This window comes from Chinchilla lanigera, unplaced genomic scaffold, assembly GCF_000276665.1.
Source record: "Chinchilla lanigera isolate Chin_1 unplaced genomic scaffold, ChiLan1.0 scaffold00008, whole genome shotgun sequence".
Lineage (NCBI taxonomy): Eukaryota > Metazoa > Chordata > Mammalia > Rodentia > Chinchillidae > Chinchilla > Chinchilla lanigera.
Genome location: NW_004955409.1, coordinates 26,023,103 through 26,033,620, shown reverse-complemented (window position 1 = coordinate 26,033,620; position 10,518 = coordinate 26,023,103). Strand labels below are relative to the sequence as shown.

At 38.0% G+C, this 10,518-nt stretch overlaps 1 protein-coding gene across 1 annotated transcript in view; it reads right to left on the bottom strand.

Annotated features, from left to right (window-relative positions):
• The window catches only part of LOC102005904, a 32,638-nt gene that overhangs the window by 15,631 nt on the left and 6,489 nt on the right, over positions 1–10,518 (bottom strand). The gene's annotated exons all lie outside the window — the stretch shown is intronic.

Below are 10,518 nucleotides of genomic sequence, written 5' to 3'. Positions count from 1 at the left end.
AGTACTCAGGATTAAAAAGCAGATAACCTTAATCTGAACATCCCTGACATCAATAAAATATTCTTAAGACTCCAGATCAAAGACACTTAACGTCCTAACATCTGGTACCAACTATACAGCAAACTGTATAACAAGCATAGTGTTCTGCTGCATGACAGCAAAAGACAAAATGATAATTTGAACAGTATTTCAAGGTCTGTGACCTATCTTTGGATGGTCTGGTAAAAGGGAGCAGTGTGTGGGCAACAATACAGACGGCCTTGTGAGAGAGTGAGGGGGGTGGTGGTGAATCTAGGGGATGGTGTAAAGTGGTGTTCACTGTTCTGATGCCTTAATTTTTCTGTGGGTTATGATTTCCAAGCAGTTCATACACAATTGAAAATAGGATGGGATTTATCAGGAAAGAAAATACTCAGTCAGCTACTCTCCAGGAGGCCAAATGTACAGTAGAAAGAACAACTCATGAAATGGTATGGTAGGAAACCAAGTATTTTATCTTTCTCTTAAAATACTTGCTTATTAGTTCTGTAGGTCAGGCTGGCCTCAATCTCCTGCGTCAGCCTCCCAGGGGCTGGGATTACAACGGTATACACCAGCTTTTAAAATACTACCCTATATTAAATGCTTGCTAGTATAAAAAGACCTCAGTGAGGTTGTAACTATGTGAAAAACAGCTGTAGGAGCTGGGCAGATGTCTTGGCAGAAGCCCTGGGTTCTAGCCTCAGCATGACACCCATCACCAGCACCATTACTACAAAGAAAAGAGAAGAAAAAAAAAAGAAAAATTGCTGTAATAGCTGTAGAAGAAAAAGGACACCTTGAAGGAAATGTCATCCCTAAACTGTAAGCTAATGACTTAAAAATATTTTGAAACCAATACATTCAAAACAAAAGTTATACACATTTATGGGGTACCATGCGATGTTTCTAACAAATAGTCCCATTGTGTAATGTTTTAATCAGGTTAAACATGCCCATCTCTTCACACACTTTTAGTTATTGATGTGTAACTTTTATGGTGAAAATATTATAAAACCTTTCCTTCTAGCATTCTGAAATATATACAACTACTACATTATCATCTGTAGTCACTGCTGTACAGAAGCATATTATGATCTTCTTAAACATAAACAGCCATGCGTGGTGGCACAAGCCTACAATCCTAGCACTCAGGAGGCTGAAGACCAGCCTGGGCTACGAGATGAGCTCAAGGCCAGCCTGAAGTGCATAGCGAGACCCTGTCTCAAAAAGACCCCCAAAACAAATGAACAAATAAATTAAAAAAACACTCCTCCCCAAAAAAAAAAAAAAAATCCAAAACCAAAACCATAAGTAATACTTATTTGCTCAGGATGATTTTTTTAAGGGTTTTTTAAAAATCAGATTTTATTGGTACATTTTAGATATACATAATGATGATATTCGTCATAGAGAATTTGTACCTGCACATGATATAACTTCTTTTTTCCCATTTTTCTACACTTCTTTCAACTCCTCCTCCCCTCCCTATTTACAAAGGCTTTGTTTCCATGTTTTCTTTCTTTTCTCATGGTTTTTTTAATTTTCATGTCACAACAAATTAAAAATTGGGTAGTATGTCATAGCCTACTAGCTTCTGTCACATAAAAGTTAACTCATTTAACGATTATAACACTCATGTGAGGAAGACAAAGTGAGACTACGTTTACAGATTCGGAAACCAAGTCGTTTAAGGTTCAGTGAATTGCTGAAAGTTAAGCTGATCTATAGCTGCAAAAGGACATAAGCCTAGGTTGCTGCCCATTGGAAAACTTTCAATACACTACTGTGTCCCTACGTTCAAAGATTCTTTCTCTGCCTAACTTCTCTTTGAGTAAGGCTCTCCAAACTAGGGAGGGAAGGTCTTTTAGTTCTTTCTTTCCTCAAATATTTAGTATAATATTCTGCTTTAAATGATTTCTAGAAGCAGCCAGAATATAAATTACAGAGAAAAAAGAAACAGAATTAAGATGTATTCCCAATTATTTTATGTGGGACTTAAACAGCACCCTTGATGCATTTCCTCCCTATACTTATTTTTTAAAGTTCTATTCCTACAATAGGATTAAATTTTCCCAACGTCCTAATTAATAATTTTTTTTTCTGCCTTTTTGAGACAGGGTCTCCCTATGCAGTTCAGGCTGGCCTTGAGCTCACTTTGTAGCCCAGGCTGGTCTTGAACTCGCAACAATCCTCCTGCCTCAGCTTCCTGAGTGCTGGGATTACAGGTGTCTGCCACCATGCCTTGCCTAATTAATAATTAACATCTGCTTATTTTCCCTCCATAGATAAAACACTATATTAGAGCTTTTAGGACTCAAGCTTAATTCTAATATCACACCAGTAATTCTTATAAATAGTTATCTAAAGTTAATATAAAGTTCATTATATTAAACTGAAAAGAAAGGTTAAGGGAGAGTAGGGGAATGGGGAAAAAAGTTGTATCATGTACAGGTACATATTTCCTATGATGACTGTGATTGTTGTATGTATCTAAAATGTACCAATAAAATCTAATTTTAAAAACATGCAAAATAAACCACCCTGAAATATTTTATGGCTTAGCTTCTTTGGGTTTAGTTCTGCAACACAAACAGCCATGTTTAATAAAACAAAATTTTCAGTTTGTCTTATACGGTCCAAGAGTATTCACGTGGCAGGGGACTTATACTCTGACCTCTTACCAAATGGCAGAACGCACGTACTTATCTGATACCTGACACACAGCCATTCAGTCTTTAACCCATTCAAGGACAGACAGCATTTCTTTGCAGACCAAGCCAGAATTACCCCTCTGTAACATTAGCTCAGTTATTTCAATTTCAGCTGGAAGATATTATCTTGAATATTGTACCTTTACTGAATGAGCACTTAAGCCATACTAGACTTGGTGCAGTGCTTTTAAACATTAACTTCTAAGAGCCTTATTGCTGGTACTATTACCAATTCTTTAACAACAACAACGAAATAATCTGAGATCATACTAGTCAGATATTGGTAGAGGTGGGGTATGAAAGCAGGTCTAAGTCTGAACTAAAGTACGATACCATACGGCCTCCCTGAAGTGCGACAAAGGCAGCTGGTAAAAGCTCTATCTCTACCTTAGTCTTAGCACTGAGCTATGATTTGTGAATGGATCCTGTGAGGGGTAGCTACAGCCTCGGCCCTCTGCTTTCTATCTTCTGGACTTGCTCAACAGCCCCTTTTAAATGTGGCCCGGACCTGAGCCCAGTTTGGCGACCTAGATCTCTAGCCTGCAAACACCTTAGCATATTTTCCTCTATTACTTTAGTACTCTAGGGCTCCCATTGCTATAGCTACTGGGTTACTGCTAGAGCTGAAAGGACGGCGTTGGTAGGTGAGGCCCAAATGTCTTAAACGATCATGGGTAAAATTTCAGGCAGCTGAAGAAATGTGGGATGCCTGCAAATCCTGAACCATCACTATGGGTTTCCTGCCAACTCTGGTTACATGCACTTAGCTGGGAGTCAATCCTCCAGTTAATGTGAGAATCACCAGTCAAGATGAAAGATGCACGGGGCATGGTGGTGCAAGCCTGCAGTCCCTGCACTCTGCAAGCTGAGGCAGGAGGATCACTGTGAGTTCAAGGCAAGCCTGGGCTACAAAGCAAGTTTGATAAGCTTTTTCCAAAACTGCACTTAAAAAAATGTCACTTTCATGAATCAAAATGTAAACATGCCTAATTTAATAATTTATATAACATATACAAACTCATCTACATGCTTTACTAAATGTTTTTATTCTGTTTCAAGTCTTCTTATTCAAATGTCACTGGTTCATAACTATTAATAGATACTCCAGGTTTCACACAGCAATTTTTAGTTAATAGGTACCTTCAGATTTCACAGGGAAATTTCAAGAAGGTTGAAATTAATTTTATTATTTGTAATGGTTGGCAAGTAACTTCTCTCCTAATAATGGCTATAAAAACAGGTCAGAAAGGCGTACTACTGAAGTGTATAAAACTGGAATTTACTTTAATTGTAGGTGCTACACGTTTATTCTATGTAGCTGAAATTCAATTTGTTGAAGCCAGACATGGTGGCACATGCCCACGATCCCAGCTACTTGGGAGGACGAGGCAGAGAGATTATATTTTCATGACCAGCCTGGGCAACATAGTGAGACTCTGTTTTGAAAGGAAAAATAAAATAAGCTTGTTACAACATTTCTAAAGGCTGATTAGTATTCCATCATGCATTGCCTCTACTTAACCATTCACTCCTATTCCTGGACAGTTACAGTTATAATTATCAAAAATTAGGAACAATGGGCTAACATTTTGGCATAACACATCTCCTTACATCTCTGATTATATCCTTACCATAAATTTTTTGGAGGGGAAGTACTTAAACATTTTAAAGGCTTTTGCTACATATTCATAAACTTCTTGTCGAAAGAAGTAAGAGTAAGTTACCAACTTACTCTTACAGACATGAATGAGAATACATGTACATGTCTCATCAAACTGTCACAGTGTTGGAATATTAAAAACCAACCTGGTTGTTCTAATTTGCATTTACTTAATTAGCAGGCTGGCTGAACATCCTTTAACATGTGTAACAGCTATTCCAGCATGTGTAGTGAGAGGGCCTTGCTTGGAAAGAGACTGAAGAAAGGTGCTAATCAGCTGCCTGTGGGTGGCCAGAGAGGGGAAAAGGAAGAGTTTCTTTAAAGGGCAAAATTAATTATTTATAATTTCCCGCTTAAATTTAATGAAATAAACGGGTAAGAAACATCAGCAAGGCTGACAACTCACGTATCAAACCCTTTTCTATCTAATCAGATATCAAGTCCCACCACTCGTTCTTTGAATCCTATTTCCTCTCCACGCTCACGTCCACCTCCTCGCACTGAGGACACTAACTCCTAACTGGCTCTAGGACATCCGCTTCTCCCCACTACAAAATACTCCATGATCTACTTTAGCAGCCCCCCCCCTTTTTTTAATTCCACCATACCCAGCTAATTTCTTCCTTTTCAAAGGTGGTGGGTGTGTGTGTGTGTGTGTGTGTGTGTGTGTGTGTGTGTGAGAGAGAGAGAGAGAGAGAGAGAGAGAGAGAGGGAGAGGGAGAGGGAGAGAGAGAGCACGAGAGAGCAAGCTTAGTGTAGAGCATGTAGTATCATGTGGGATGACCTGGATTCAATGCCCAACACCAGAAGGGGCTAACGTATGGCATGTGTGCTTCAGGGGGCATGCAGGGCCCTCTCTGTCAGCATGTGAACCAAGTCACCCCAGCAGCTGAACATCAGATAACAGTTGTTTTTCCCTAAACTAAAACCTGCATATATTCAGGTTTAATTGTAGATGGGTGTGTTGGGGCTGGGGATTTAGCTCAGCGGCACAGTGTCTGCCTGGCAAGCACGAGGTTGTGAGTTCAATTCCTGGTACCGGAAAAAAAAATGATAAGAAAAATGAAAAAAAAAAAAATTGTAGATGGGTGTGGTGGCCCACACCTGTAATCTCAGCGCTCCAGAGGCTGAGACAGGAGGATCACTGCAAGTTTGAGACCAGCCTGGGCTACAAAGTGAGCTCAAGGCCAGTCTGTACTGCACAGCAAGACCCTGTCTCAAAAAGACCAAAAAAAAAAAGCCTCATTAAGAGAGACAAAGAAGATGACTACATCCTTGTAAAGGGAACAATCCAAGAGGATTGAGACAACAATCACAAATATATATGCAAAAATACCAGTGTACCCAACTATATAAAACAAATATTAATGGACATGAAAAATCAAATAAGCACTACTACGACTGTAATGGGGGCCTCAATACCCCACTATCACAAATAGATCAAGTAGACAAAAAAGAAATCAACAATGAAATATTGGAACTGAACCAAACTTGTGAACAAATGGACTTAGTACATGTCCAGAGAGCGTTCCACATCACAACATCAGAATACACATTCTTCTCAGCTGCACATGGGATGTTCTCCAAATTACACCACATACTAGCTCATAGATCATGCTTAAGTAAATGCAAAGGAATTGAAATTATCCCATGCATATTTCAGACCATAGTGCAATGAAATTGGAAATCAATGGCAAAAGAAATCACAAGAACTTCACAAACACATGGAAGTTCAGTAGCACCCTCCTGAATAACCAATGGTCATAGATGAAATTAAAGAAGACATTACATAGTTTCTAAATGATAATGACAATATAACATACTGCAACTTATGAGACAACGAAAGCAGTCCTAAGAGGAAAATTTATAGCAGTGAATTTTCGTATCAGGAAAATACAGCAAATGCAAATAAACAACTGAATGATGAAGCTCAAACTTCTAGAAAAAGAAGGGCAGGCTAAGCCAAAAGCTCAAAGGAGGGAGCAAATTATAAAGATCAGAGCAGAAATCAATGCATTGAAAACTATGAAAACAATACAAAGAATCAATGAATTCAATAGTTGGTTCTTTGAAAGATTAAATAACATTGACAAACCCTTAGTCAATCTTATCAGAACAAGGAGAAAAGACTCAAATCCACCCAATTGGGAATGAAAAGGGTAAATCACAACAGACCTTGAGGAAATCCAGAAGATCATCTACATCTACTTTGAAAACTTGTATGCTAATAAGATAGAAAATGCAAAAGAAATGGACAGATCCCCAGATACATATGAACTACCAAAGCTGAATCAAGAAGATATAAAAATCCTAAATAAACCAATATCAATCAGTGACATCAAACATGTAATTAAATCTTACTAACCACTGACAAAGAGAAGCCCAAGCCTTGATGGATTCAATGCTCAATTCTACAAGGAACTTACAGAAGACCTAACACCACTACTTCTCAAACTCTTCAATGAAATTGAAAGGAAGGAATATTCCCAATTTCATTCCTGGAAGCAAGCATTACCCAGATACCAAAATCAGAAAAGGACCCAACTAACAAAGAGAACTACAGGCCAATCTGCCCAATGAACACAGATGCAAAAATCTTCAATAAGATACTGGCAAATAGAATGCAGCAAATCATCAAGAAGATTATACACCCTGACCAAGTGGGACTCATCCTAGGGATGCAGGGATGGTTCAACATATGTGAATCAATAAATGTAATACACCATATGAACAGAGCCAAGGACGAAAACCATATGATCATCTCAGTAGATGCAGAAAAAGCTTTTGAGAAATCCCAGCACCCAATCACGATGAAAACCCGACAGAAAATTGGAACAGGTGGGTGTAGTGGTACACGTCTGTAATCCCAGCACTGGGAAGGCTGAGTCAGGACCATCATTGCAAGTTTGAAACCAGCCTGGACTACAAAGTCAGCTCAAGTCCTGCCTGAACTGCATAGCAAGACCCTGTCTGAAAAAGCTAAATAAATAAATAAATAAGTAAAATTTTAAAAAATTGGAAGAGACAGTCTTTATCTCAATCTGGTAAAAGCCATCTATGACAAACCAACAGCCAACATCATACTAAATTGACAAAAACTGAAAGCTTGCACTCTAAAATCAGGAACAAGACAAGGATGTCCACTGTCTCCACTCTTATTCAGTATCGTCCTGGAAACTTCAGCCAGAGCAATTAGACAAGAGAAAGACAGGAAAAGGAAAAACAATAGGAAAGGAAAATGTTAAATTACCATTATTTGTAGATGACATCGTGCTCTACATAGAAGACCCCAAAATCTCTACTAAAAAACTGCTAGATTTCACAAGCAAATTCAGTAGCACAGCTGCATACAAAGTCAACACTCAAAAATCAATAGCCTTTCTCTACATGAATAACAAACTCACTGAAAAAGAAATTAGAGAAACACCTTTCACAATAGCATCCAAAAAAGGAAATACATAGGTACCAATCTAATGAAGGATCTAAAAGCCCTCTACATTGAGAACTACAGTATTCTGAAAAAGGAGATTGAAGAGGATATCAGAAAAATGGAAAGATATCCCTTGCATTGAGTAGGAAGAACCAAGATAGTCAAAATGAACATAATTCCAAAACTGTTACACAGATTTAATGCAATTCCAATCAAAATTCCAACAGCACATCTCACAGAATTAGAGAAAATAATCCTAAAATTCATTTGGAACCAGAAGAGTCCTAGAATAGCCAAGGCAACTCTGGGCAACAAAGGCAAGGCCAGCAGCATCCCAATCCCTGACTTCAAATTATACTATAAAGCTATGCTGATTAAAACAGCGTAGTACTTGGAGAAAAAAAAGATCCAAAGATCAACTGAAAAGATTAGAAGATGCAGAAACAACTCCAGACATACTGAACCACCCTATCTTTGACAAAGTTGCCAAACATACTCACTGGAAGAAAGATAGCCTCTTTAATAAATGGTGCTGAAAAAACTGGCTCTGCACACGCCGAAGGTTAAAATTGGACCCATATCTTTCACTATGTACTAAACTAAATTAAAAGTGGATCAGAGATCTAAATAGTAAAACAGAAACATTAAATCTGCTGGAAGATAAGAATAGGTAAAACTCTTTTGAGGACACTGGTGTAGGCACAGACTTCATGAATAAAACCCCAATCGCATAGGAACTATCACAAAGAATCAACACCTGGGATCTCATCTTTTTAAAAAGCCTTTGCACAGCAAGAGAAACCACCGACAGAGTAAAGAGACAGCTCACAACGTGGGAAAGAATGTTTGCCAGTGGTTTCTCAGACAAAGGATTACTACCGAGAACATATAAAGAACTCAAAAATATCAGACCTCCCAAATTTAAAGACCTAGTCCAAAAATGAGCATCTGAGATGAATATACGCTTCTCAGATGAAAAAGTACAAACAGCAAATATATATATCAAAAAATGTTCAACATCACTAGTCATTTGAGAGAGGCAATTAAAACTACACTGAGATTCCATCTCACCCCAGAAAGAATAGTTATGACCAAGCAATCGATCAACAACAATTGCTGGAGGGGCTGTGGGGGCAAAGGAACCCTTCTCCACTGTTGGTGGGAATGTGGACTCATACAACCACTGTGGAAATCAGTGTGGTGATTACTCAAAAAAGTAGGATTGGAGGTTCCATTTGACCCAGCTATTCCCTTGCTGGATATCTTCCCAGAAGAATTAAAAATACCATACCACGGTGATATATGTGTATCCATATTGATAGCAGCACAATTTGTAATAGGTAGATCTTGGGAACAACCCAAATGCCTACCAATTGAGGAATGGATAAAAAGACGTGGTCTTTTTACTCAATGGAGTACTACTCAGCCATAAAACAGGATAAACTGCAGAGCTTTAACAGGTAAATGGATGCAACTCAAGACCATATTCATAAGTAAAATAAACCAGATCACATGCACAAACATCATATTGTCTCCCTAATGTGAGAAGCTGAAAGAGCAAGTAAGATTAAAAATGTACAAAAGATATTATAAAATGGGAAAAAACTGTTCAAGAGGAGAGAGAAACTGGGATGGCGGAAAGGAGAAAAGAAGGAAGGAAAAAGTAAAAAAAAACCTATCTGTCTGTCTATCCAGCTATCTATAGATAGATATGATAGTTAAGGTAGTTACACTACTAATTTGTCTTAGTTCATTGAAAAGAACAGTTTGTGCTAATATTGTTTGGACAATTATATGCCTATATCTTATACTCTGAGTAACCAAGATAAGAATACACAAATTATTAACCATTGTTACCGTCCTATTATCTAGTTTTGAAATTTTGATTTTTTTCTCTCTAAAATTAAAAAAAAATAATGAAGTTTGGCAGGTGGCTTCAATAGTAGAGTGGAACTGACAGAAGACAGAAACCAGTGGCCAGGTGGATGGAACAATAGCACATATACCTCCCCTCCAACAGAGAGCAAACGAACTGAAAAAGATAACATAACAAAGTCTAGGGTTCCATGGAACAGGAATAAAAAACAGCAGCAGTACCATTAGCGTTCTGGAGGGGAGAGGATGTAGGGAGCTGAAAAACCCCCAAATCTGACATAAACCTTCAGATTTCAAAAGGTAAGCAAACTTCAAATAGCATAGACCCAAGATATCCACATAAGGACAAGTCATAATTAAACTTATAAAATCAACGGGAAGAACAAATCTTAAAAGCAGCCAGAAAGAAATGATTAATTACCTACAGGAGCCTACCAAGACAAGGAGTGCATTTTTTTTTAAATCTGAAATCATGGGGTCCAAAAGATAAAAGTTTTTAAGTGCTGGAAAAAAAAAATCTGTTAAGTGTGAATATATTTTTTTTTTTATCTGATGAAAATGTTCTTCAAGATTAAAGGGAAATAAGCCAGATGTGGTGGCACACACCTGTAATCCCAGCACTCAGGGAGACTAAAAAGGAAGATCACAGGTTCGAGCCCTGCCTGTATAATTTATCAACTTAGTGAGAGCTCCATCTTAAAAATAAAAAAGAGAAAAGGGGCTGCAGATAGCTCAGAGTGAAGGCCCTGGGTTCAATCCCTAGCACTGGAAAAAAAATGTAAACAAAAAGCAAAAATAGACATTCCCAGGTAAAGGAAAAT